The sequence below is a fragment of the Phyllostomus discolor genome, chromosome 6 (assembly GCF_004126475.2).
Source record: "Phyllostomus discolor isolate MPI-MPIP mPhyDis1 chromosome 6, mPhyDis1.pri.v3, whole genome shotgun sequence".
NCBI classification, from domain to species: Eukaryota; Metazoa; Chordata; class Mammalia; order Chiroptera; family Phyllostomidae; genus Phyllostomus; species Phyllostomus discolor.
Genome location: NC_040908.2, coordinates 114,428,590 through 114,454,696, shown reverse-complemented (window position 1 = coordinate 114,454,696; position 26,107 = coordinate 114,428,590).

The following is a 26,107-nucleotide window of genomic DNA, read 5'->3' as shown; positions in this document are numbered from 1 at the left end:
AAACAACTGCAATAATTTTTTCTACCCTTTGATATCTTTGGAATTTCTAGGTTAATGGTGTTATATTTTTATGCCTTTTGTTATATAATGGAAAACTCTCTTTCCCCAAAATATACCCATCTATATACCTGACAGCAATGTGTGAAAGCATCCATTTCTCTGAATCTTCATTGACTGACCTGGTTCTTGGAACTAGTCTTTCGGGTTTTTTTGCAAGATAAATATAAAGTTGTTATCTCTCTGCTGTTTTAATTTGCATTCTTCTGTGGATGAACATTCTTACATTGGCATATACATCATTTCTAATTATTCAGTTTTGAATTTCCTGTTACTGTCCTTCACTCAGTTTAATAAAGAATTTTCATCATTGTTTTATTGAATTGCAAAATATATTAATATCTTTAAGGTAACAACTGTTTTTTATTTATATATATCCTGTGATTTTATTTGTTTTTCAAATTTAATTATGTATGGGTTTTCATATCCATGTAAAATATATAAGCCTTATATAACTATATCCCAAAATCTTTCCTCCAATGGAGTCATTTATAAAGTTCTTCTTTAATCTAAGACTATATAAATGCTCAACTATACATTTTGCTCTAGAAGTTGTATTAATTTTCATTTAGTATTTTAATCAAAGCTTATGATGCAACAGAAATATGTCTTATTCTTTCCCCACAAATGGTAAGCTGATGAGTTTAATATTCAGAAATTTTACACTTATATGAAATTATTTTGTAAATCACTTTTGCCTGATTTTTTTTCTAGTAGTAATTAGAAAAAACAAAATAATTACTATTTTAGAGATGGTGATTTAATAAAACATTTCTTGGAATTTTTATTTTTAAAAATCTTTCAGTTTTACTTTGAAAGCTGAAATAGTATTAGTATTATGGTACTGCATTAAATTTTAAATAAAAAATGTATATGTGAAGTATTTTTAGTACTGAGTTTTCTTATTCAAAATGTCAAATATATTTCTCCATTTATATATCTACATATATTAATATATTGATGTTATAGTGCTCTTGATATTAACACCAGATATTTCTAAGTGTAGTCATAAATATTTTATAAATTTTTATCATGAATAGACTTTTTTCTTATGTTGATATAAGCACTAACCAGTGACAACATGAAAATAAATCTATTGCTTCATGTTTAAATTTTCCTAGTTAATATCATTATTTTCGGAAATGTTTGGAAAGTTATATTTAAATGTTTATGTTAGGTTTTAACCAACACCAAAGAGAGGAAAAAACATTTTTTTCTGTTCAAAAAAATAGTGGGTGGAGTCACTTCAGAGAGGAGATAGCATATTTTTTTGGAGCTGAGAAGTGTGTGACCTGCCAATTCTGTCATTTCTGTGTTTTTACTAAAATATGTTAGTTTCCTTTCTTGGCCATTGCAGGAAGAAAACACTATATATATATATATATATATATATATATATATTTCAGCTTATTGAGTCAGATAGAAAGGATAGAAAGTATAATCTTTTTTTGATTTATTAAAAGCTAATGTCATCCAACATGTTGAAAAATTATTATGACTGGGAAGTCACCAGAACTGTGTAGTATTACCACCTAACACACCACTTCTTTCAGTTTTCAAAACTCCTTTAATATATTGTACCTCATTTTTAAAAACGTTTATAATATAGGCAGCTTTTATGTTTTTATCAATTTAAATGTGAAAAAATAATGAATCTAAATAACTATCCATAGTACTGCAGTCAGTAATTTAAAAAAAATACTAGGACTAAAAACTAGGTTTCCCAGCTTCTATGCTAGGGGCCTTTACAAAACAGCCATTCAGCTAGCTGACTCCTCTTATTTACATCATTTGGAATAGCTTCAAATTTTGGATATAATAAAAATATTTTTTGAATGTACAGATATTTGCCTTATATGAAATGTTATCTGGCAACTGTTATTTATTAACTAACGTGTTAGTTAATGTGCACATGTTTCACTGAACAAAATGCAAAACAGCTGAATCACTGCAAGTTAACAGCAATTCAGAAAGTTCTGTTATGGACCAAAGCCTTAGGTATTGGTACAAAAGAATGGCAAGTTAACAGCAATTCAGAAAGTTCTGTTATGGACCAAAGCCTTAGGTATTGGTACAAAAGAGCTGATAAGATGCAAACAACATATTATTCAGATTCAACTGTGTGTGTGTGAGAGAAAGAGAAAGAGAGAGAGAGAGAGAGAGAGGTTAATAAAAAATAATCCCAAATCTTTGTGGTTTAAAATTGTATTTCTCTCAAACTACATGATCCATTTTGGGTGAGCAGGAGGGTATTGCATTGACATAGCAACTTAGAAACCCCCACTGACATTTTTTACACTTTTTCCCACAACCTGTGTGACAGGAGGAGGAACTATGGCACACCACTCTCTGGTTATTGAAGGCCAACACATAAGTAGCTCAGATCACAAGGCTGTGCCTGATTTGAAAAGAGTGAGGAAGTGCAATCCTAACTGCAAACAATACAGTTATATAAAAATGGAAAAAACTTAAATAGCTATTGAAAGATATTGACATTGAGTTAGAATGTCTATTCTACTATAATTTCTAAGTATGTCTACTTATATGACTAAAAAGCTCCATGTTCCTACTACTTGTAAGCTGTGGTTTTAAACCAGTACATTAACTACAATAGCCACCAGTCACATGTGGCCATGAAAATATAAGTATAATAACTGACATTAAATAAAAGTAAAAATTTATATCATTTACATTGACTGCATTTCAAGTGATTGAGAATCACATGTGGTTACCACAATGGGCAATAGTGATACAGAAAAGTTCCTTTACCCCAGAATGTCCTTCTAGATAATTATGCTAAGGAATATTATTGATGTTTGTCTGTATTGTTATGAGGTAAGTTAGATAAGATATATCTACATTTTACACATTCCACACATGAGATTTTGTTTGATCAATTGGCACTAGTCCCAGGTTATAATATTTACAGAGTAGGACACAAACCAGGACTTTGATAATCATGTGTTGTCACAAAATCAGTTCAGTAAACATAAAGTAGATAAAAGCCTTCTTAAAAAATTTATAAGACCTGAATTTATTTAGCAACTCCCCTTAGTACCATTTAAATTTTGACAGTTCTATGTTATATGTATATAGTGTGTGTGTGTGTGTGTGTGTGTGTGTATTTAAAGGTGGTTAAGGGAGTGGCCAGGACAGTGATGGTGAGAAAACAAAACTTAAAAGCCAGTCATACCTGGATCAAGGTACAACGATGACCTTTATTTAGGTTGTGTAACTAATAACCTTCAATGTCTTAAATTCAGGGCATTCGAAATATGAGTAGACAAAGCCAAAGGGAGGCAGGATGGAGGGTGGGAAGTGGGGATGGTTGCAGTGGGGAGAGTGGTAGGAGAAAAATGGAGACAACTGTTCTTGAACAACATTAAAAAAATGTTATTTTCCCTCCATATTTTTCCAGGTTGATTCAAATAATTCATTATTTGTGAAAAGAATAAAATACCATTTTCTGTTTATTGAAAAAGAAAGAAAGGAGAGTTCAATGTATATCAAGTCCAACCAGTAGGAATTCTAAATTAAAAATTATTTATCAGTATGTTTACTAATACCTTTGCTAACAACCACTTTGTATTTTATTGAATTCTGTCCTTCTGGTTAAATATTTTTGTTTTAATTTTTTCTTTTTAAGATTTTATTTATTTATTTATTTATTTATTTATTTTTTAGAGAGGGAAGGGAGGGAGAGAGAGAGAGAGAAACATCAATGTGCAGTTGCTGGGGGTTATGGCCTGCAACCCAGGAATGTACCCTGGCTGGGAATTGAACCTGGGACACTTTGGTTCTCAGCCCGTGGGAACCAAATCCACTGAGCTACACCAGCCAGGGCCTTGGTTAAATATTTTTTTAAAAAATATAATTCCCTGGTTCTTTTCATATAATTATAGGGTTAATTTACTCTCTCAATCTTTGCTAGTCTTAAAATGTCTTTAAAGGTTACATTATTGTCAAATAATTTACCTTAATATAAAATTCTAGGTTGACAATTATTTACTTCTTCCAATACTTTAAATATATCAATCAATGGTCTCGTGTCACATAGTATTGCTGAAGAGAAGCCTATCTTCAATCTATAATATTATTATTATTATTACTTTGTAGTAATAGTTGTCATATAATTCTTAAAGGTTTTCTGTTTTTTACTTTGATGTTATGCATTTTCATTATGGAGCATCTCATGTAAATTTCTATTTTTCCAGTTCAAGATTCAATATGTTTCATCTATATCAAGAACTATATATTTCTTTATTATTGAGAAATTCTTAGTCATTATATATTCAAATATATACACTTCTCATTTAATCTTTACTGTCCCATACATTTATTTATACTTTCTGTTTTTTATTTCATTGAGCTACATTTTGGGCTATGTCTTGGGTTTTATCATTTGATTCAATAAATACCTTTAGCATCATATATCTGGTCTATACTTTGTCATTAATTTAAATTATCGATATTTTTTCAAAATTTAGTCCAGAAGTTCTCCTGAATTATTTATATATTTCCTGAGTTTTTTCATCATATTGTGTTCTTTGTTACTGTTCTATTTTATCTTTATTTAAATACTTTATCTCTTTTAGTTTATTAGTTATATTTATATTGTAAATTCTCTTTGTAGTGTTGACTGACTCTCCCTCATTGTGTATCACTTCATATTGGGTTTGTAATGTTGGTTATGGACTCGTTCTTGGGAGTTATTTTATTGGTATGTGTATGTGTGGGTGAATCCTCTATGTCCTGTGTTACTGGAGGAGAGCTTGATTTTCTTCAGCTCATGACCATAATACTTCATTAGCTCTTCATCACTTTTTAAAATTTCTCAACTTGTGGACTATGTATCTGATGATATTATAATGTATTACCCCAACAGGGCAGTAAAGAAACTGAATAAGACTGTTATAACAAGCATAAACCAGAATTATCCTGGACTGACAAGGACATAAAATCATTATATTCTTGTACTAGGAGAATACTGAGATTGTGGATAATATAACTCTAAGTGGAACATGAATATATATAGTTTTTATCTTAAGTAAAGAAATCCTGGGACAATTGAAAACTTTTATTAAGGTCCCTTTAGCTACTAAGGAGAGGTTTCTAATCCCATTTCATGGACTAGACAAGTCCCAGTCCATAGGCATCTTTGGGCTTTATTGAGGTAGTTCTGTTCCTGTGCCCTGCACAGGATACACCGTGTGATTTGCAGTCCTAACTTACAGTTCTTAAAAGGCTTATTTCTAATCTGCAAATAAATGATTCTGCTTCATATTCGACTCACGTTCACTGCTCCTGGGCATTGTCTTGATTTGGTTTAGACGCATAGTTGCATTTTAATTTTAAAAACTCTTTGTTATTCAACATTATTATATGATTGCTTGGAGTAGGAGTAGAGGTTTTTTTAAAAAATATATTAACTTACTCCACTGTATTTGTGAGTACAATTTTAGATAATTTTAATATTGCTTAAAAGAACATAAGACAACGATAGGTATTGTTCTATTTCATTTCTGTTTACTTATCTCTTTCTCAAAGGACTCTAATAATTTTGTAATTTCTTTTTTTTTAAGTGATAAGTATAGGGTGTTTATTATACTATTCTCTCTACTTTTCTGTACATTTATTTTTTTAATATATTTTATTGATTATGCTATTACAGTTGTCCCATTTCCCCCTTCACTCCCCTCCACCCTGTGCCCCCTCTCCCACCCACCTTCCCCCCCTTTAGTCCATGTCCATGTGTCATACTTATGAGTTCTTTAGCTTCTACATTTCCCGTACTATTCTTGCCCTCCCCCTATCTATTTTCAACCTACATTCTATGCTACTTATTCTCTATACCTTTTCCCCCTCTCTCCTCCTCCCACCCCCTACTGCTAGCCCCCCCTTGTGCCCTCTATTTCTGTGGTTCTGTTCCTATTCTAGTTGTTTACTTAGTTTCTTTTGGTTTTGCTTTAGGTGTGGTTGTTAATAATTGTGAGTTTGCTGTCCTTTTACTATACATGTCTTTTCTTTATCTTCTTTTCTTAGATAAGTCCCTTTAGCATTTCATAAAGTAAGGGCTTGGTGATGATGAACTCCTTTAATTTGACCTTATCTGAAAAGCACTTTATCTTCTCTTCCATTCTAAATGAGAGCTTTGTTGGATAGAGCAATCTGGGATGTAGGTCCTTGTCTTTCATGACTTGGAATATTTCTTTCCAGCCCCTTCTTGCCTGTAAGGTCTCTTTTGAGAAATCAGCTGACAGTCTGATGGGAACTCCTTTGTAGGTTACTGTCCCCTTATCTCTTGCTGCTTCTAGGATTCTCTCCTTCGTTTTTACCTTGGCTAATGTAATTATGATGTGCCTTGGTGTGTTTCTTCTTGGGTCCAACTTCTTTGGGGCTCTCTGCGCTCCTTGGATTTCTTGGAAGACTGTTCCCTTTGCCAGTTTGGGGAAGTTCTCCTTTATTAATTGTTCAAATAACTTTTCCACTTGTTGGTCCTCCCCTTCTGGTACCCCTATAATTCGGATGTTGGAACGTTTAAAGGTGTCCTCGATGGTCTTAAGCTTTTCTTCGATTTTTTGAATTCTTATTTCATCATGCTCTCCTGCTTGGTTGATTCTATCTTCCTTCTGGTCCACTGTGTTGTTTTGAGACTCAGATTCCTTCCTTTCACAATTGGCTCTCCTCCGTGCGTCTTCCTGCATCCCTTTTATGGTAATCTGCATTTTTTCATGTAATTTGGATCCAAAATCAACCAGTTCCGTGAGCTTCCTGATCACCAGTGTTTTGAACTGTGCATCTGATAGATTGGCTATTTCTTGGTCACTCAAAAGGATGAGTCCTGGGGGACTGATCTGTTCTGCTGGAAACATGTCTTATGTCTTTCCCTATCTCTCCTATTATTTTACTTATTTATTTATTTTTTCTCCGGTCTGGTCGCTCTTGTTATGGTGGGGGGCGGAGCCTTAGGTGTTGACCGGGGCTGGGCGCCCCAGTCGCTAGCTTGTGACGTTATATGTGGGGGCAGGGGTGGGAGCGGGGACAGGAGGGATCAGTGGCGACCCTTCCGTTCTCCTGGAGTCAGACACTTCCCTGGGCTTCTGGGCCGTGAGCTCTGCCCTGGTCCACGAGCTCTGCCCTGGTCCACAATCGCTGCCCCACTGATTCCCCCAGCCGCTGCTTGCGTACTCAGGGATCACCTCTGCACCGCTGCGCTCTTGCGTCCCAGATTGCTGTCGCACCGATTTTGCACCAAATTTCCCCTGACCTACGCGCGCCTGCGACCCGCGCCAGCCCCGCGCCCACTCGCTCGGCTTGTCGTTCCCTACCAGTCTGGATGTACGGGTCTACTTCAACTTCTTGGCTGTCCGACTTCCATTTAGATAAATCCTCTGACAGTTCTGATATTATGACTGCAAATCATTGTTGTAAATTATTGTCGTTCTGTTCTTGGTTGTGCGAGGAGGTACGGTGCGTCCACCTATTCCTCCATCTTGCCGGAAGTCTCAATTTCTTTATAGAATTACTAGTTTACTGGCTGTGTCCTCTAAAATTTTTTCCTTTCTTTTTTGATTTATGGTTTCCCCAATATAGTACAGTTCCAGTATAAAACAAGATTCTGTACACAAAGGTGGTGTTATGATATTGCCAACCCTTCAACAAAGAGGACAGATTGTGTCAGGGGTGGTCAGCACACCAGAGCCTGAGAGCCATTGGAGCTTGAGAGCTGAAACTGAATTTTGCAATTTTAAATGATTGGAAAAAGTCAATAGAATATATTTGATGTAGGAATTCAATATGAAATTCAAATTTTGTTGTTTTATAGATTTGTATTTAACTCAGCTACTCTCTTTCATTGATGTATTTATTGTTTATGGTTGCTTTTGCATTACAAAGGCAGAGTTGAGCAGTCATAACAAATTCCACTGGACCTGCAAGCCTAAAAATTTTATCTTGTATTGTACAGAAAAAAATTTCTGACCTATGCCCTACATTATTAAATGATAATGAGTGACTATTTTTAATCTAGAATTTCTGTGATTAACATCAATGGATACATTTTAATTGAATTAGTGGCACAAAAATAAGTTTATGTGACATTATACTTGAGAATTGGAGAGAAGTGTATTAGTGATAGTTTGTAATTTATCAGAAGTTTTGGTACTCTCAAAAGCAAAAACAAAAACAGGAAATGACACACAATGAAAGGGAAGTTATAGTAGAAATGTTTGTGATTATTCTGAAAGCAGTTTTTAAATAAGTTTCAGTACTGAAGAGCACAGAAAAAAAATAACAAGTAAGACTAACATTGAAGAAACAGAAAATTTACTATGCAAAATCTTGATGGTTGGAATCTTTGAACTTCATGAAGTGCAGAGGGATAAAAAAATTAACTACATTCAATATAGACCAACACCAATCATACTAAGAAATAAAAGCCATATGCTTTTCTGGGGAAATGCTCACAGCAGCAATAAATAAATAAATAAATAAATAAATAAATAAACAAACAAACAAACTGATATTAGCAAAGGAGGCTGAAGTTTTCTTCTCTGAGAGCCAGATGAGTTTCCATTAACATGTTGAGGGGACTCCTGGGAAACAACTGATTACAACAACAAAAAATATATAAAGTATGATATAAATAAATCTGATAAATATTTCTAAATAATAGACCTATCTTTTTCTACATTCATCATTTAAAAGAAGACATCATTGGAGTGCTAACCTTTTTAAGTGTTGAAGGATCTATAATTGCTCAGGTAGTCTTTGTTAATACGTTAGTTTAAATTCTGAGGAACTAGGCCAAATTAAAAACAAATTGTTATTTTAAGTGCTCTGGAATTTATAAAGATATTTGTAAAATATTTGTTCATCTATGTTTCAATTTCTAGGGAACTGTACTTTTCCATAGGAGTGTGGAATTTGAGAAGAAACTACCTTCACTGACAAATGTTCATCCAATGAGAAATTTGTTCATAATTGGATACACAGCTCCAGGGCTGGGTTGAGGGGAGCCAAGGAGCCTATTAGGAGTGATAGCTATGTTATAGACATTGCACTAAGTGATTTACATTGATTATTTAATTTAATATTCACAGGACATTGACAACTTACTCTGTTTTAAACAAGAGAAAATTAAGACTTGCAGAAAATAAATTATACATCTGTTTTCTAGCTAGTAGGAAGCGGCAAATCTGACTTAGAAGTGGTGTGTCTTTCTAAATATAAAGAATACTATTCTCTGCTTATATTTATGGCCTGATTATCCCAGAACAACCTAAAACTAATAAAATACAGTTGAAAGTTAACAATCAAAACCTTTTAACTCATTTAGACTGGACTTTAGTGTTCAAGCTGGATAATACCGAGCCCTAACTGGGAAATTCTTTAACCTCTTGAACTTCAGTTTCCTCATCTGTGAAATGGCTGTAATATTATCTATTACATGGAACTGTTGCAGAAGCCAAACAGGCTAATATAAGCAAGACGACTAACACAGTGCCTGGCATGTGGAAAGTGTCCACTGTATAACTGCTGTCATTACCGATGTCGACTCTGGCAACATCTCTCTGGTTTCTGTGCAGCTCCTCAGTCTTTCTCCAGGCAGCCTGATTCTCTTCCTGCTGAACCTTATCATTACCTCTGCTTTTATTTAGCATGCTTTAATATCTGTACCCAGCATAACATGTAACACTCTAGTGGATCTTAACTGATTATTAAAATGGTAACACATATTTCATTTTATAATTAGTTTCTTAACTCACTCTATAATAATTGAATAAATTGGGTTTTAGCTCTGAGAGTTTTTTCCCCTCATAAAGTACACAGTAAATAATTAACAAAAAAACAAAAATCAATTTCAAGCAATGATAAATATTATAAAAATTATATCATTATTCCATGTTGATGTCATAAATAAAATTACATGAAAAAATAAAAAATAAAAACATTATAATCTAAGAAAAAGAAAATAGGGTAAAGGATGAAGACAAGATGTTTCAGATAGGCCATTTGAAAATTGCTCTTTTGAGGGACCCTTGAGAAAAGACCGAAGTGAAGCCAAAAGGTGAGCCACACCTAAGTTCAGAAAGGGACTATAGCAGCAGCAGTCATAGGAATGGCAGATGCAAAAGCCTGTGTGTCCCTGGTGTGGTGAGCCAGAGAGGACAGAGCAGAAATAAAATTGAGAAGAGAGCAGAGCTCAAACTTAGTAGTGTGGACTGTAATATAAACGTTATGGGAATCCATGGGAGAGTTTTGAGTAGTGAGAAACATTATTTAATTTATGTTTTTAAAAGATCCCTCTGTTTTTTCTTTGGGGGAGAAGATGAAGAAAGGAGGTCAGTAGTACAGCTACATTGCTAGCCCTTGTTGAGGACAGAAGGAATTGTGGCCTTTATGAGTGATCAGAAAATGGTGTAAAGCACTCTGATTTGGGAAATATTTTTAGGTGAAGACAATAGGATGTGTTACTAGATCAGATATGAAATTTCAAAATTATTTTATTTTTTTACAAAGAGATATTGGATTCATTGTTTATATAATAACAAATGAAAAATTTATTAAAGCAACTTATAGCTAACTAGGACTAAATTAAGGTTTGCATAAAATAGTATTTCTTTTAAAGCTAGACCCTGTGACACATTGTGATGCTCTTTAAAGTTAAAATGCTTAGAATTTATAAGTTAAATGCAAGAAGATACTGGTAAGATGCATTAAAAGGTGTTTAGTCACCCTCTGTCTAGGCTCCCAACACTAACAACCCATCTCTGGCTATTTTCTGATGTGATCAATGAACATTTTCTTTGTCTTCTGTGAAGGGCTGCACCAGTGCTCTTTCAAGCCCCTTTCTTTCTTTCAATCAGATTGCCCTGCAGCCTAAAAAAATAAAATCAATGTCCACAGTATTTAATTAATTTATTTATTTGGTGTATACCACATACTTGCTTGATTATTGGCTAATCACATGAAATCTATATTCAACATAATCTTGAGAGAAATCACTCTTAATAAACCAATTACAAGATTAAAGATGATCACCGCCATTTGGGCAGTGCTGCTGGTGGCCTGGGTGCCATCCAGCCTTAGTGGAAGGATATATACATGAGGAAATCAGACAAAGAGAAGCTTTGCAATTCTTGGTCTTAGTCGTCCTGAGCCTGACAGGCACAAAAGCAGGTCTGAGGCCCCAGAGGCTGGCTTTTTCTGCAGTGAGACAGAGGTAGGCCACCTAGTTTGGATGAGACACTGGGTACCTGGAGATAGTCTTTCTTTTTTCTGCAATAAATCTTGCCACAATACCCCTCCTCTTGTGCATGTATTCTTGAAGTGCTTTTTCTATGATATCACAAAAGAATCCTGTTTCCACTGGCAACAGTGCTGGGTAGGAATATAACATGGAATGTAATCTAGATTGGAATTCTAGAGAAGCCTTTTTTGGGGAATAATTATTTCATTTAATCTTTAGTAATGGTGTCAAATAGCTTAATATTATACCTACTTTATAGTTTACAAAAGATGGCTAAGAAGGGCTTGAGAAAATATAATTAGCAAATCACTATCAGAATTGATAATCTAATCTTTCCAGTTCCTAAATGAATGTTGCTTCTGAGGTCTACTTGAATTGCACTTCCACATTGTGATGGTTCTTTTGATGACCCATCCTATCTAGGCTACGGTCCCAGGCATTTAATAAAAAAACTAAGCTACTAAGTTAGGCATTGTTGTAAAGATATTTTGTAGTTGTGATTAAAGGCCGTAATCAGTTGATTTTAGCTAAGAAAGATTATTCTACATACCCTTGGTGGATCTTAGTCAATCAATTAAGAGGCCTTAAAAGCACAACAGGACTTGGAAGAGGAAAAAATTCCACTGTGCAGTCGCTTCAGCTCATGCCCTCAAGTTCCAGCTTGTCTGTCTGTCAGCCTGCTCTACAGCAGTCAGGCTTGCCTAGCAAGCCCCTCTGACCATACACAGCAATCCCTTGCATCAAATCTCTCAATATACACCTCTCACTGGTTCTTCTCTTGTTGAAGTCTAACTGATGCAAGCATTTGACTATGTACCCGATACAAAGAACATTTGGATAGCTCTTCAAGTACCAGTGAGATATTTCATAAACAAGTGAGTTAGAAAAAAATATCTAAACCATCTTTAAGAAGAATTTTTTAAAAGTTATTTTCAAGTGTTATAATTTTTTTCCTATTTATTTATATGTTTTTCAAAAACGAGACTTTAAACTTCTATGGCACAAAGCTGAAGAAAGGATTAAAATAAAGGATAAGCCTTTATCTCATGACCACGGGGAAGCATTAAATTAGATTAGAGATGACTTGGTTTTAGGTCACAACCCTGTTACTTTCAAGCTTGTCACCTCAGAAAGGTCACATAGCTTTTGTGAACTTCACCTTTCTTAATGTCAAATGAAGCTCATGACTGCTTTCATACTTATTTCTGGGCTTGCTGTGAGCACTAACATAAAATACAGATGTGAAAAGCACTTTGCTTAGCATTAATGCTTTTAAAAAATAATGCATAGGACAACACAGTGGATTCAATTCTGATTCTGTGTTATATGTTTGATCTGCAGCAATGCCTCAGCAGCATTGCACAGGTAAGAGCAAGGATGCTTCTTTTTTATTATGCCTTACATAGATGCAAATTGTAGGTAACAGAACAATGTTGGTATTACATGTCAGCGCACAACAGAAGATAGAGTAAAAAGGTTATAATCAAGTTGTGCAATCTACTCAGTCATCATTCTCTCTGAAACATGTCAATGGCTATTTCCTAGAATTTGACTCAGTTGTAGAGATCATTAGAAAGTGTACCTGCTCTCAGTGGGCACTACTGACAAAAACTGAGTAATAGGAAACAAACACACATGTACACACACACCCATACAACACATTCCCATACACATGTTGTTATGAATCATTTTCAGATTTCTCATTGTCATTATTAGGCGTATACAAATATGTTACAAATCTTTTTGCTCTGCACTAAAACTTTTTGTATTGAGGTTTTCTTTCTTCCTTCCTCCCTCATTCCCTCCCTTTCCTTCCTTCCTTCCTTCCTTCCTTCCTTCCTTCCTTCCTTCCTTCCTTCCTTTTGCATTTCTTTTCTAGTCAAAAAAACAAAGGGTTAGGTAAGGTGGGGCAATAGATTTATTTAGACCAGTGATATTCCTTAGTCTTCCTTCTAACTTCACCAAGATAATAGAAAAAAATGCAGAGATATTATACATGATTTTCAAAAAATATTGTTATAGAGTTAATGGCTGAAAATTTTAAAAGTTCTTACAACCAGTGAAGAAGTGGCCCTGGATGATTAAATCAGTGGGTTAGAGCACTGTTCCATTCCCATGTGCCAAGGGTGCAAGTTTCATTCCTGGTCAGGGCATACAAGAATCAACCAAAGAATGCATAAATAAGTAGAACAACAAATTGATGTTTCACTCTTCCTCTCTCTCTCCCTAAAATCAATAAATAAAAAAATAAAATAAAATTTAAAACCAATTAAGAAGCATAAGAAAATAAACTCTTTTCTATACCATGTCTTTTATTGATGTAATCATTTTATATTCATTCATCTGAATAGCTACACGTGTAAGTAAACAGAGGCTGTAAATAAAAATAGATGCTTTTGCTAATGAGAGACAAAAGGAGAAAAACTGTGTAACGTTCTTTGCCTTCAATATTTTATTTAATTTTTATTAATCCTAAAGCAACATATATTATAAATTAAGTGGCTTATCCAAGGTTAAGTTTACCAAAAGATCTTCTATTTCATATGAAAAAGTCTTTCATACAAAGAGGTTGTTACCTGACATGGTTTAATGAAAATACTATAGAGCTTAGTATAAAAATAAATGATTCTAATTTAGAGAGATGGAGTCTTCCAGGTCAATCTTGGTGATATGCAGAATGAAATTTCTTGTTTTGCAACAGTTTTTTTAAAATGGCATTTTGTTTTACTTTACATTTTACCTTTTTCTAAATTAAACTGTCAAGAACAAACTATACTCACACTTAAGATCTCATTTATTCTCTACCATGGATTTGTCAATTTTTAAAAATATATATTTTTAAATTAACATTCATTAATGCTATTACAAATGATATTTCCACACAATGTTTCTCTAACATAATTTAGAAATCACATTTTTAGATGTTGTAGTAGTGCTTTTTTCAACTCATATAGGGAGAGGACCTTAATGAATCCAACAAAAATAAATAAAATAAAAAAATTAAACTATGCTATTCTAAATAAAAGAGAATAAACTTTAAATTACCCCTCATAGTCTAATCAACTTCATGGAAATATAAATTAGGGAAATTTCCAGTAATTGTTGAGGGATAATTCATATACAAATAGTCTTTTAACCTTTAAAGCAGAAATTCTAATACCCACGTGCGTGTTTCAAACAAAATTATCTGATTTGCAACACACATGGATAATGAATCCTAGAACAGCATTCTAAACTAAAGAGCTAAAAACAACAACAAATAATTCAACATTCTTCAATGTACACTTGATTCCTGTCTGTACTCAAATGGAGTAATGAAGCAGAAATTATCCTGTAGAGTTTTAAGCCTTGTTATTCCTTTATGTCTGCTCCTAAATCTTTTTGGTACATTGTCTGTTCTTTAACAAAAGAAAAAAAACTATAAGAAAAACAACAGAAACATTTCTGAGAATGAAGCTTCCATTGTTTACAAGTGAATGTTTGGATAATCTGATTATAAACATGAAGTCTCCTAACACTCTTCTAACGTAAAATGTTGCTGGAATGACCCAAGATATTTGAGACCCATGCTCTATTATTAGCAGAATGTATGGTATTTGGCAAATGTCTTAGTCATTGAAACTTCATCGATATTTTGCTAAGTATTAAATTAGATAGTGATTTTTAAGTTATAGTACAGTTCCTGGTTATAGAATATAATCAGATACTGATGGTTAATAATAATGGTAATGACTTTAATGATGGAGGTGGAATTGATGATGGTGGTGGTGATAATGATGATAAAGAATAGAAGCTTTATCATATCCTTTTGTTAATGTGTTTTTGACTTATGAGTCAAATAATCAAACTGCACATTAGGGATAATGGCATATGGCTCCTCACAATGTCTTCCTATATGAGATCATTTGTATTTCCTTTATTAAGTACAGAAGACAGAGATTCTTGGCTGCATAAACTTAGTTCCTGAGCTGGCTTCATGAGCATGCGATTGTGCAGGTTGCACTGGGCACCATGCTCCATACAGTCTGTGCTCTTGGTTTGATGCTCTGCTATCTCTGTCTTAAAATTCTTAATGTGTTTTCAACAGCAGGCCCTACATTTTTTATTTTGCACTGGTAAGGACTAAACACAGAAAATAACCCACTGGTTTAAAGTTTGTTGCTTGAACTTCAGAGCACACTTACTAATAAAAAATAATGATATAACATTTTTTTTACTTGAGTCACTAATGTTTTCTATAACCCATAAACATGTTAAACTATTGAAACTACCTGCCAGTTACTAGCTCTGTATTTGGGGGTAAGTTGGCTAACTTAGGTTAACACTTTAGTTTCCACATATGCAAGTTGAGAACAATAATATTTATCTCAAGATTTGTTTTAAGGATTAAATAGCACAGAACATTTAAAACTATTTACTTCATACCTAGAGTACAGAAATGGCTCAGCCAACATTAAATATAAGCCTGTATATATAATGTCTGATATATAATGTTATACAATGTTAAATAAGTTAAAGCTAGTGGTTTACTTCATAATAATTATATGTTAAATAAATGTGTGGGAAAACAGTAATATGTATATAATTTTAATAATTTTTGCAATGACTTGCTAAAAGTTTTATAAACTTTTGACAGAATAGTTTCCTACCTTATGTTTCAAAAGCCCCTTTTTTTGACAACCACCTGAAGGGTTAAGGGGACTTTGAGAATTCTCCCTGTTAATGCCTGAGCTGTGGCCTTCATTGAAAAAGCAAAATATAGTGCTATCTCCTAGGGAGAACTGGCCCTTCTCCCCAGGAGATTAGTACCTTTTGATCTTTAGCTGTTTCCTTGGGAGAACTTGTCCTTCTCCCAAAAGGAATGGTTAGTCAAAATCACACCAGAACTTTGGCACATAGCCACATTTGTCTAAAACATATTTTATCATAGTCCCCAAAGTGAGACTTTGGAATCCCACCCAAGGGAAGGACACTTTGCTCAGAACTGTTCCCAGATGAACTTCGACCACTGCTTCCTATTGGGATTCTCCAGCATCTGTCAGGTATAGGTGATTTCCTGTCTGGTGATGTATGCTCTTGATTCTTGCTTTTCTTTTTGCTCTCGATTAATAAAGTACTAAACTATTCACCTTTGACTTGGGCTCTTTATTGTCTGCGAATCTCAACCTCCAAATTAAGTGGCCATGATCTCATACATGTCCCTTAATGGCATACCACCTCATCCCCTTATTTCAGAGTTTCAACAACTGCAGCATGCCTAACGTGATAGTGGTAGTGAGAGCCTGAGGCTGAAAGCATGATTTATTATTGTTGAATCTAAAGGTCATGTCTTCACATGGGGCAGACATTTCACACAGAGTCCCTGTCCTTGGTGGGCTTATACTCTTGTTGAGTAGAATGCAATACATGAATCCCACACTAATATACATGAAAGAAATAGAGACCACAAAAGTGTAAACAAATGCTACATTTTATGATCTGAGGATGTCTGTACATTTGAAATATTCACCTGAGTACATTACTTTAAGGCATGCTAAATTTGATCCTGAAGAATTTTTGAACCCTCTTAACCCTGCTACTGAAATGTTCTATGACACTGGGAACTTTAGTTTGTCCTAACCTTTCTAACTTCCCAATATATCTCTAAGACATATTATTGGATCTGGGGAAATTAAGTGACTGAGTCTGACACTTTCACGTTTCTGTTCCCAAATTTTGATCAATATGTAAAATATATTTTTGCCACCATTTAATATAAATCTGAGTATTATAGACTAATAAAGACATAGAAGCATAATGAATGTCTAAATAAGACTGCCCATGTTCAAATTCTAACTCCATTATTTACTGGCTTATGATCTTGGACAAATTGCATAATCACACTTAAACTTATTTTTCTTATTTATACTATGAGGTTGATGATAGATACTCACAAGGGTAATGATGAGGAATTATTAAGGCAATTTATATAAAACCCTTAGTAAAGGACCTGGCAGACAGACAGTCGACACTTAATACATATTAAAAATGATCACAAGAAGGGAAAGAATGATGAGAACAATGGTGACGATCGTGATGATGATGTAAGTGATGATGATATTAGGATATTGAAATGAATCATTTTCTAGAAAATATAGAGCTAAGCATCTTCTATTTAGAGTATTATATATGACATAGCATGAATCTGGTAACAAAGAACATTTATGAACTTACTCAGCAAGAGATATGTTTATGGAGTTACCAATTCTATATAGATAAAGGAATAATGATTTAATTTCATATACTTTATATGAAAATGGTAGTAGTTTTATGTTGTAATCACTGCTGATATAGTATTTTTTGAGAGTTTTAAGTACTTAAAGTGCACTACTAATAAAAAGAAAAAGGTTGAATAATGCATGCTTACCTTTAGTAATGGCACAGTAAAGTGGACTATATTGTAACATTTATTCAAAACTATTCTATTCTGGGTACTGCACTTGGTCTTTTCATGTTTCAGATTGTCTAATCTTTATTGTCTTTTAAATTTTTGAAGCAATAATGTGTATTAGCCTCTCAGAGATGAAAAATTTAGAATGGAGAGAAATGTTTCATAGCTTCTTCAATGTCATATATGACATGGATAATAGGTTCAATGTCAGATCTCAGTTCCAAGGGCAGAATTCACATTTTTCTTTCCATCAACTGCCCTTATTCTTACCCCATAGTAATAATCATTGACATCTACTACAGACAGAATCACGAAGAGTTAACTGCAGACAGCTCTTCTATAAGCAGGTGGCTATTAAGTGAGTTGATAATTCTCTAGTAAAAATGGTATCTGTCTTGGAAGAAAGAAGAACAAATCCAGTGAATTTTTAAAGCTTTTCATAGGGTTCAAAGGTGTGTTTGTACAGTTAGATTACAAAATTTGGGGGGTGCCAACTATACCACAATGGAAAAATCTGTCTGCTCAGAGATCAAAGGAAAACCTTGATTAAATTGTTGAATCTATGCTTGACTTGGGCAATTTACTTTGTCTTATTTATATACTCTAAGTACCCAAATGTGTCTTAAATTGTGTCCACACATCTATCTGAAAAATTAATAATTACCTGTGTATGATTATATTGCTAATCATGATACTGGTGAGTTATATCTTCCTAAAGTTCCTAAACTCCACACAAATGTAAATTCAGTTCAAGGCAAATTTATTTGTAAAATATACTTTCCACACTGATACTAGAAACTGGTAACACAACTCAAAGTGTGCAGTGGAAAATGGTTTTGGCTTGTATGAACTAGAGACTGAGGTACTTGGGGGTTGGGAAGAGAAAAGAAAAGCTTGGTAGTAGAGAAAGATTGGGTATATGGGAGTGAATTGTTGGAAGAGGAGAACAAATCTGGAATAAAATGCCCCAGGGTCTTAGGAACCCATCCTGAGTATACTGGGAATGAAGGGGCTAAGAGGAGTCTGAAGGATGAAGGGGCAGGTGCCTGAATGGCCTGCTCTGCCCAGTTGTCCTGTGACATGGCAGTAGCACAGCTGCAGCTGAAACTGGAAACAACTTATGACCCTTTCTGATTTGGGTAAGTAAATAAAGTTCATTCTAAATTATGTCATTCCCAAGATATTTAGAATCTCAACATACCTGTATATAAAACTTCATTCTACAGTTTAAAAGTATTAAAAAAAACATTCTGAACTTGAACTGGTTTTGAAGCCCAACACAATTAACAAATAAATGAGATTAAAAAAAATCCCAAATATGTATTAAAAGTTTCTAAACAGGTAGGTTTGTGGTCACATGGAGGGGGGTGTGGGGGCCATTTTGGGTGGAGGATGAAAGTATGAGTCAAACATGAAAGCCACAGAGATGTTTTAGAATGAAAGGAAAGTCACCTTTAACAGTCATTCAGGACTGGAGCATTTTATAACAAGTTTACCTCACTTGTATTTCCAAATGGTTATTAACGTGATTTAGTCTAGTGCTGACCAGATGAAGGAAAAAAGTCTTAATCATCATGAGTCTGAGATGCTCTTAAATTTTAAGAAGGCATTCACTGAGTGTGATTGTTTAATTAAAACTACAAGCTCAGGAAAGCCTTTCCCTGATAAAGTCTATACACAATCAAATACTTTCAATGTGCACTTTTTAGAAGAACCTTACAGGATATTGAACAATTTTTTTAAAGTTACAATTTGGATCCTTATCTCCCATAGCACGTACTCCAAAAGTCTCCATGTTCAGTATATAAAGCAAAAGACAGATGGACAAACATCTCTGAGAAGCAATGCAGAAATGACGGGCCGAGGGAAGAATACAGATGATCTGACATTGTCTTCTCCTTCTGTAATGGCTTGTTATTCTCCTCCTAAAATCATTTGCATCTACCTATATAAACTGTGTCACCATGCAGTCTATTTCTATAGGCATTCTGTAAACAGTGCTCAGTTTGAAATCCATGAGAAAGTTAAAATTGAAGTATGCAAAATAAAATAGATTCATCTGTAAAATAGATTTTGAAGAAAATTTACCAAGCTATCTGAAATGCAGTCATTATATTTCCTTATCAAGTTGATATCCTGTCTTACCTCCCCTCTCCTCTGTCCACCTAAAGACTATCAGCCAGGGAGGAGTTCTTGTCTGTTGACTCCCAGTGGGAGAGCAAAGCAGGCTTCCTACCTGAGGTAACAGAGGTGATAAGTGCTGAAATCAGTCTCCAAGCCCAACGACAGCTCCAGAGCTCCAGAATTAACCAATACTGGGAGAGGGAACTTTGCTTCTTTGTGGGTTTTTTAAAAGATTTTATTTATTTACTTCCAGAGAGGGGAAAAAGGAGGGAGAAAGAGAGGGAGAGAAACATTGATCAATTGCCTCTCATACACTCTCAACTGGGGACCTGGCCAGAAACCCAGGCCTGTGCCCTGATGGGGACTGAACTATGCCTTTCAGTCTGCAGTACTGCACTCAATCCACTGAGCTATAGCTTTTCAATATTAACACACCATAGAAATGATTCTGGTAATTAAAATCTAACTGGTGCTACCACTTAATCTCTGACAAGTTCAATTTCAATGTAGTAAAGAATACAAAAGGTGAGCCCTTTTCATGACTTATATATATTTTTTATAATAGTAGACTAGCCTAAATAGACAGTGCATACTGGTTGTGGGGTGGGGTTTTTTTGTATTTTGTTTTGTTTTTGTTTTTTGTGTGATTGTTTTGCTCACTAACAGTATTTAGCTAATTTGTCCAAAATGAAAATACTTATAAAAATGCTAACTGATTCTACCACAGTATTTATGTACTATTTTATATTTTTAAAATTTAAGTCCTATAAAACACAAGTGACTTCATTTATAATAGATGAGGATAGCATCATCTTCATTTTGTAGGTGAGGAAACTAAGCTCCTAATATTTTCGGTGATGTGATCAAGATCTTATATCTAGTAATGATAGAGTCTAAACTGGAATTTGTCTTCTTTATCCTAGTCCAGTGTTTGTTTTGCTACAGCGTCCCTTCTTAATGTTTTCATAAAACTGTTAGAGGCAAAAGTAAAATATGGTAAAAAGGGTAGAATAATTTACCATGCCAGTTCAAGCATGTGCCTCTCGTGAAAAGAATATTTGGAAAGAAAGAAAAATGCCAGATATATAGCCGAAGTTAATCACAAACTAATTTTTTGTAAAGACTTACACTTTTAGAACAATTTTAAAACTGAGCATGAGGTGCGGAGATTTTCCCCTATAGTCTCTGACCCCCCGCACACACAGCCTCTCCCACTATGGGCCTCCCTCACCACAGACACACGTTTGTTACAGCAGACGGGCCTACACTGATGCAGCATTATCACCCCCACGTCCTTAGTTTACATTAGAGCTCACTCTAGTGTGGTACAGTCAATGGGTTTAAACACATCTATAATGGCATGTGTCCATAATTACAGTATCATGCAGAGCCCTAAAAATCCTCTGTACCCTGATCACATAATAACTTTCACATTATAAATCGAATTACACATAGTGCTATGTATGCTCATGAAAGTTAGTCTTTCAGAGTACGTGCATTCTCACAGTCTTATATATGCCTCACACTAACCTGTGCATTTAGGGTTAAAAAAGAATCCCTCAGAAATATGGAATCGTTTGTGCAACAACACATGCTTGCTTAGGATATACTTCAAAAGAACAGAACAGAGAACTCAGAAAAACTCCTGTAAGGGGAGGGCAGATAAGGAATCACACTGAAATTTAAAACAGTCAACCTTCTTTAGGAAATTGAAGTAATATGAATAATGTATAAATGTGCTTTTCACAGATGAATGGCAACAGGAAGAAAGGATTACAGATATGCTCCACGGTGGAGTATAGTAATTTCAACACAAGAAAATTTCAGTTAAATGAGACATAAGGTTTATTTATTTTACTTTCTCAACTAGACATTGTATTTCATACAGATTTATGAAGATATTAGTTTAGGATTTATATACCAAAAGTCTGCACATTAATCAATTGAGCTAATGTTTATCACTTTAGATGGTCTGTTAGCACTTATGTTTTAAGAATCATGCACATTTTCACTTATTTTAAAATTATATAAATTTAAAAAGTTAAAGTAGATAAAAACATTGTTTGGCCATAATATTCCATTAATGTTTCATTGTTATTTTTCATCCATTAGTTTCAAGCAAAATATGTGATATATGATTAATTCTTTTTTCTGGTAAATACACATTTCTATGTTCAAATTTAGCTTCAGTAAATCAAATATGATTATTGGATTCATTGTACTTATTCCAAATTTAGGGTGTAGTCTAGTTTGCTTTAAATACATAAAATAAAAATTTCTCTCTTTTGGTTTGCCTTTTCTGCTCAAGTATTGTATATGGCAAGAGAAAACAATTCAAATACCTAAACTTGCTCAATTAAAGTTTGAGTTAATTGTTATTATGATCATAATCTTATCTTGGAGTCCAGTCTACTTAGAGCCTCCAAATAATCAACGGGTTTTGAACACTTTGGAAAGTGTTCCTAAAGTCTTCCAAATTCATTGATTATTTGAAGATTCCATAGCTATGCTGAGTATATAGAAGATCTGCCACATACTGGCAGAACACTCTTAGCTCCTAAAGAGCTAGCTCAAAGGTCACCATATGTTGACATCAGTTATTTACTCCATGGAAATATCCCTCTGATCTTAATACAAAAGAGGAGCATATTCTCAGTTAAATGTTAAATGCAAAGGAAATATATCAAGTCCTTTTCAGACACCAGTGCATTTTAAAACACAAAAGAGTGGTGGGTAGTACACACTTGAGCAGTCATAATAAAGTAACTGTGGGCAGCTAGGATGGAGAGAGATGGAACTGACAAAACAAAAGAGGATGTGAAAGGAGAGGTCTTGGAATAAGAATAAGAAGAGCTAGCAAAAGAGGAATTCAAGGGAAGTAATTGTTTTATTAAATAAGGATATTAAGAAGAAGAGAGAAGTAGAAAAGAAAAACCATGTACTAGATTATATTCAGCAAACATGCATCATAGTTTTAGTGTTTTACAGACATATGGGGACCTTGTAGGTGATTCTTATCATCATTCATTTATTTATTTTTAATGAGAAGAAAGTATAGAAGTATAAACTAACTTGTTCAAGGTCTTCAAGCTGCAGATAGAAGTACCAGAATCCGGCTTTAGGCTTGTCTGATTCCTTAACTATTACACCTACTTCAAAAATCCTATGCCATTTCAACTCTCAAAAGAGTACCATAATAAGAAGTTTGAGTAACATATTCTCTTATTAGAACTTTTGGAAGGCTTTCCAGAAGGTAACAATTGTCTTTTAAGGATACTCAAAATTTTTCCAAGTGAACAAAACAGGGCAACATGTAGAAAGGAGTCATTGAGATCAAATGTTGACAGGTATAAAGTCTGATACCTTATAGCATATGATGTGTGTCTAACTAGGAATGAGAAATGAGTCTGGAGAAGGCACAAAATATTTTGGAAAGTTCATAGAAATTGGAATCAAATAGAGTGAGTTATAGTAATATGTGGTCTTTGATATTTTATACAATCTATGTATGTGAAGTTCGTTTTTACCATTTATTCATATTTGCATTAGTTCAACAAATGATCATTTGAATACTTATTATATACCAGAGTATACACTAGGTATGAGGGATGGACTTGTAATCAAAACAGGTATAATCTCTGGTAGTATGGAGCTTACTCTTGTGGAAGATACTCATGACTAAATGACAGTATTGAGCTCCCAGACTGCATGTATGAAAGGCAGGTGTGGATAAAGCTAGTGGGAGCTGCATCAGATTCTTGTGCTCTGGATCACAGCTACTACGGGCTGTCTTTGAACTTTACAGTCCAGTATAAGTCTACTTTTGTTATCACAGCTCTTCCAAAGATTTGATAAGTCCTTTTTCTATATTAAATCTTTCTACTTAAAATACCTAGATTTTTTTTTATTCCCTGAATTAAATCATGACCATAATAGGGAGTCAGACATATAAATAGACAGCTTATACAGTATGTTAGGTGATATGATAGACAATAGCATAGTGACAAGACAACTAAATTTTAATTTTAATTGAGGAATAGATTGTGAATACCAGCAAAGGGTTTGTGAAGAGGCTTCCAGATAAATAGGCATGGTGACAAGAAGATTAGAAAATCCTTGAGACAGAGGGAGGACATAAAATGCCACTCCACCATCAAATGTCACTCTGACCACCCTTGCCAAAAGTATGATATTTTCAGAGCTTATATTTCCATAGATACAAAAGCTTGAGATTAAACTAAGTTCCATTTCTGTTATAAAATTCCATAAATCTATTAGAATGACTCATTTTTCTTATAAGAAAACATTTTCAAACATGTCAGAATTTCATAAGATATTTTCCTTCCTAAAGAATAACATTAGTCTTTACTTGATTCTTATAAGGATAAATGTCAGAGTAGTTGTTATAATGAGAGAAAATCACTTAGCTATGTGGGGGCTTTCATATTCTAATGAAATTAGGATGAAATTGATGTGTCTTCTGGGTGACTAACAGTGCACAGGTGTGAGAAAGCCATACCATTAGAAAATATGGAGATAACTATGTTCTAGCATTTAATCATGACACATGCTCCCTATTCTCATTGCCAATTCATTATTTGAACGTGAGGAAATGAACTTCTCAAATTCAGGAACAATTTATTTCTTTATTATGAGACAGGGAGATCGGGAGCAAAAACGACACTTTTGCACTTTCCGGGCACCATCATTTCTAAGAAAGTTGGAAGAGTAGTCAGTTGTCATCATCCTCTATCCTCAATTATAAATCATTCATGAATAGAAATTATTATTTAGTAGCAACTTCTAGAAGCACCAAAACATTGCAGTACCTCATTTCAAATTCTTATATCTTAAAAGTAATAATATAACCAAAACACATTATTTTCCTATTCAAAATGTATCTCTGTAATTGCTGCCTGTGTTTTCAACTTCAGTGCCTAGTGCTTTCACATCCTCCAGTCTGCATGCATCATACTCTCTAAAACAAATGTAACCTTTTGTTGAGAAAAAGAGAAAGTTCTTTCTACTTTCTGCAATAGGTTTCTTTGAAAAGTATCAGTAACCTATTTATTGATTGGGTAGTATGGCAGGGAAACATGTACTTTTCTCTTTCTTCTCTATTGTAGAATAGGCAGGTCACCACATTCTGTTTAGAACAGAGTGAAATTCCACATGTCAGAAATCTTTTCCACACCCTATATACTTTTTTTTTTTTCTGAGATGTTGTACTATACTGGTCTCTAATAGCAACGGAGGAAAATAGAGCTACTTGAGAGTAGAGGCATTGTCTTCTTTCTCTCATTTTCTGCAGCACCTAGCCTAATGCTTGGAAATTTGAAAAGAACTCGATACATTTGGATTAAATTATCTCAAAGTACTCACAAATGCCATTTGAAAAAAAAAACCCTGACAATTAGTCAGGCACAATAAACCTAGAGAAAAAAAAAACCCTTACCCATAGATTTGTATATAGTGAATGATTAGAAAGCTAAAGAAATCTTAAAAGAATGATATAATTTCAAAAGAAAGCATAATCAGATGTATAAGCAACTGAGGTGATTCTGAATAATATAATAAAGCTAGTTAAATTATCTGGTTTATAGCAACTGTGATTTTTAAAAAGTGAGCATGAAGTAAAATCTAAATGCTTTAGTACAATAAACTTGGGTTTAAGGACAGACAAAATTTTGCAAACTTCAATATAGACTGAGTCCTTAAGGTGATACGACCTTCATTTTGCATGTCAAGTTGGCCAGTTGTTCGGTCAAACACTAGTCTACATGCCAATGTGAAGATATTTTTTGACATAATTAACATTTATCATCAGTTGACTTTAGATCACCATGAATAATTTGGGTGGCCTTCATCCAATCAGTTGAAGGCCTTAAAAGCAAAGGCTTCCCAAGGAAGAAAAAATCAGCCTTTGTGCTAAAATGTAAAGATTCTTCCTGAATTTTAGCCTTCAGAGTCAAAACTGCAATCTAAACTCTTACTTGATTCTCCAGCCCTACAGATTTTGGACTTGCCAGCCCTCAATTATATTATCAAATTCTTTAAAATCTCTGTCTATCTATCATCTATCTGTCTATCTATTTATCTATCTATCATCTATGTATCATTATATTAGCTCTGTTTCTCTGAAGAACTCCAACTAATATAGGTTTTAACACAAACCAGGTACAGTAAGATTTAGGTTCCAGTGCAGGCCCAAGCAGCCTATAGACCTAAAAGTCCATCACCTTCTG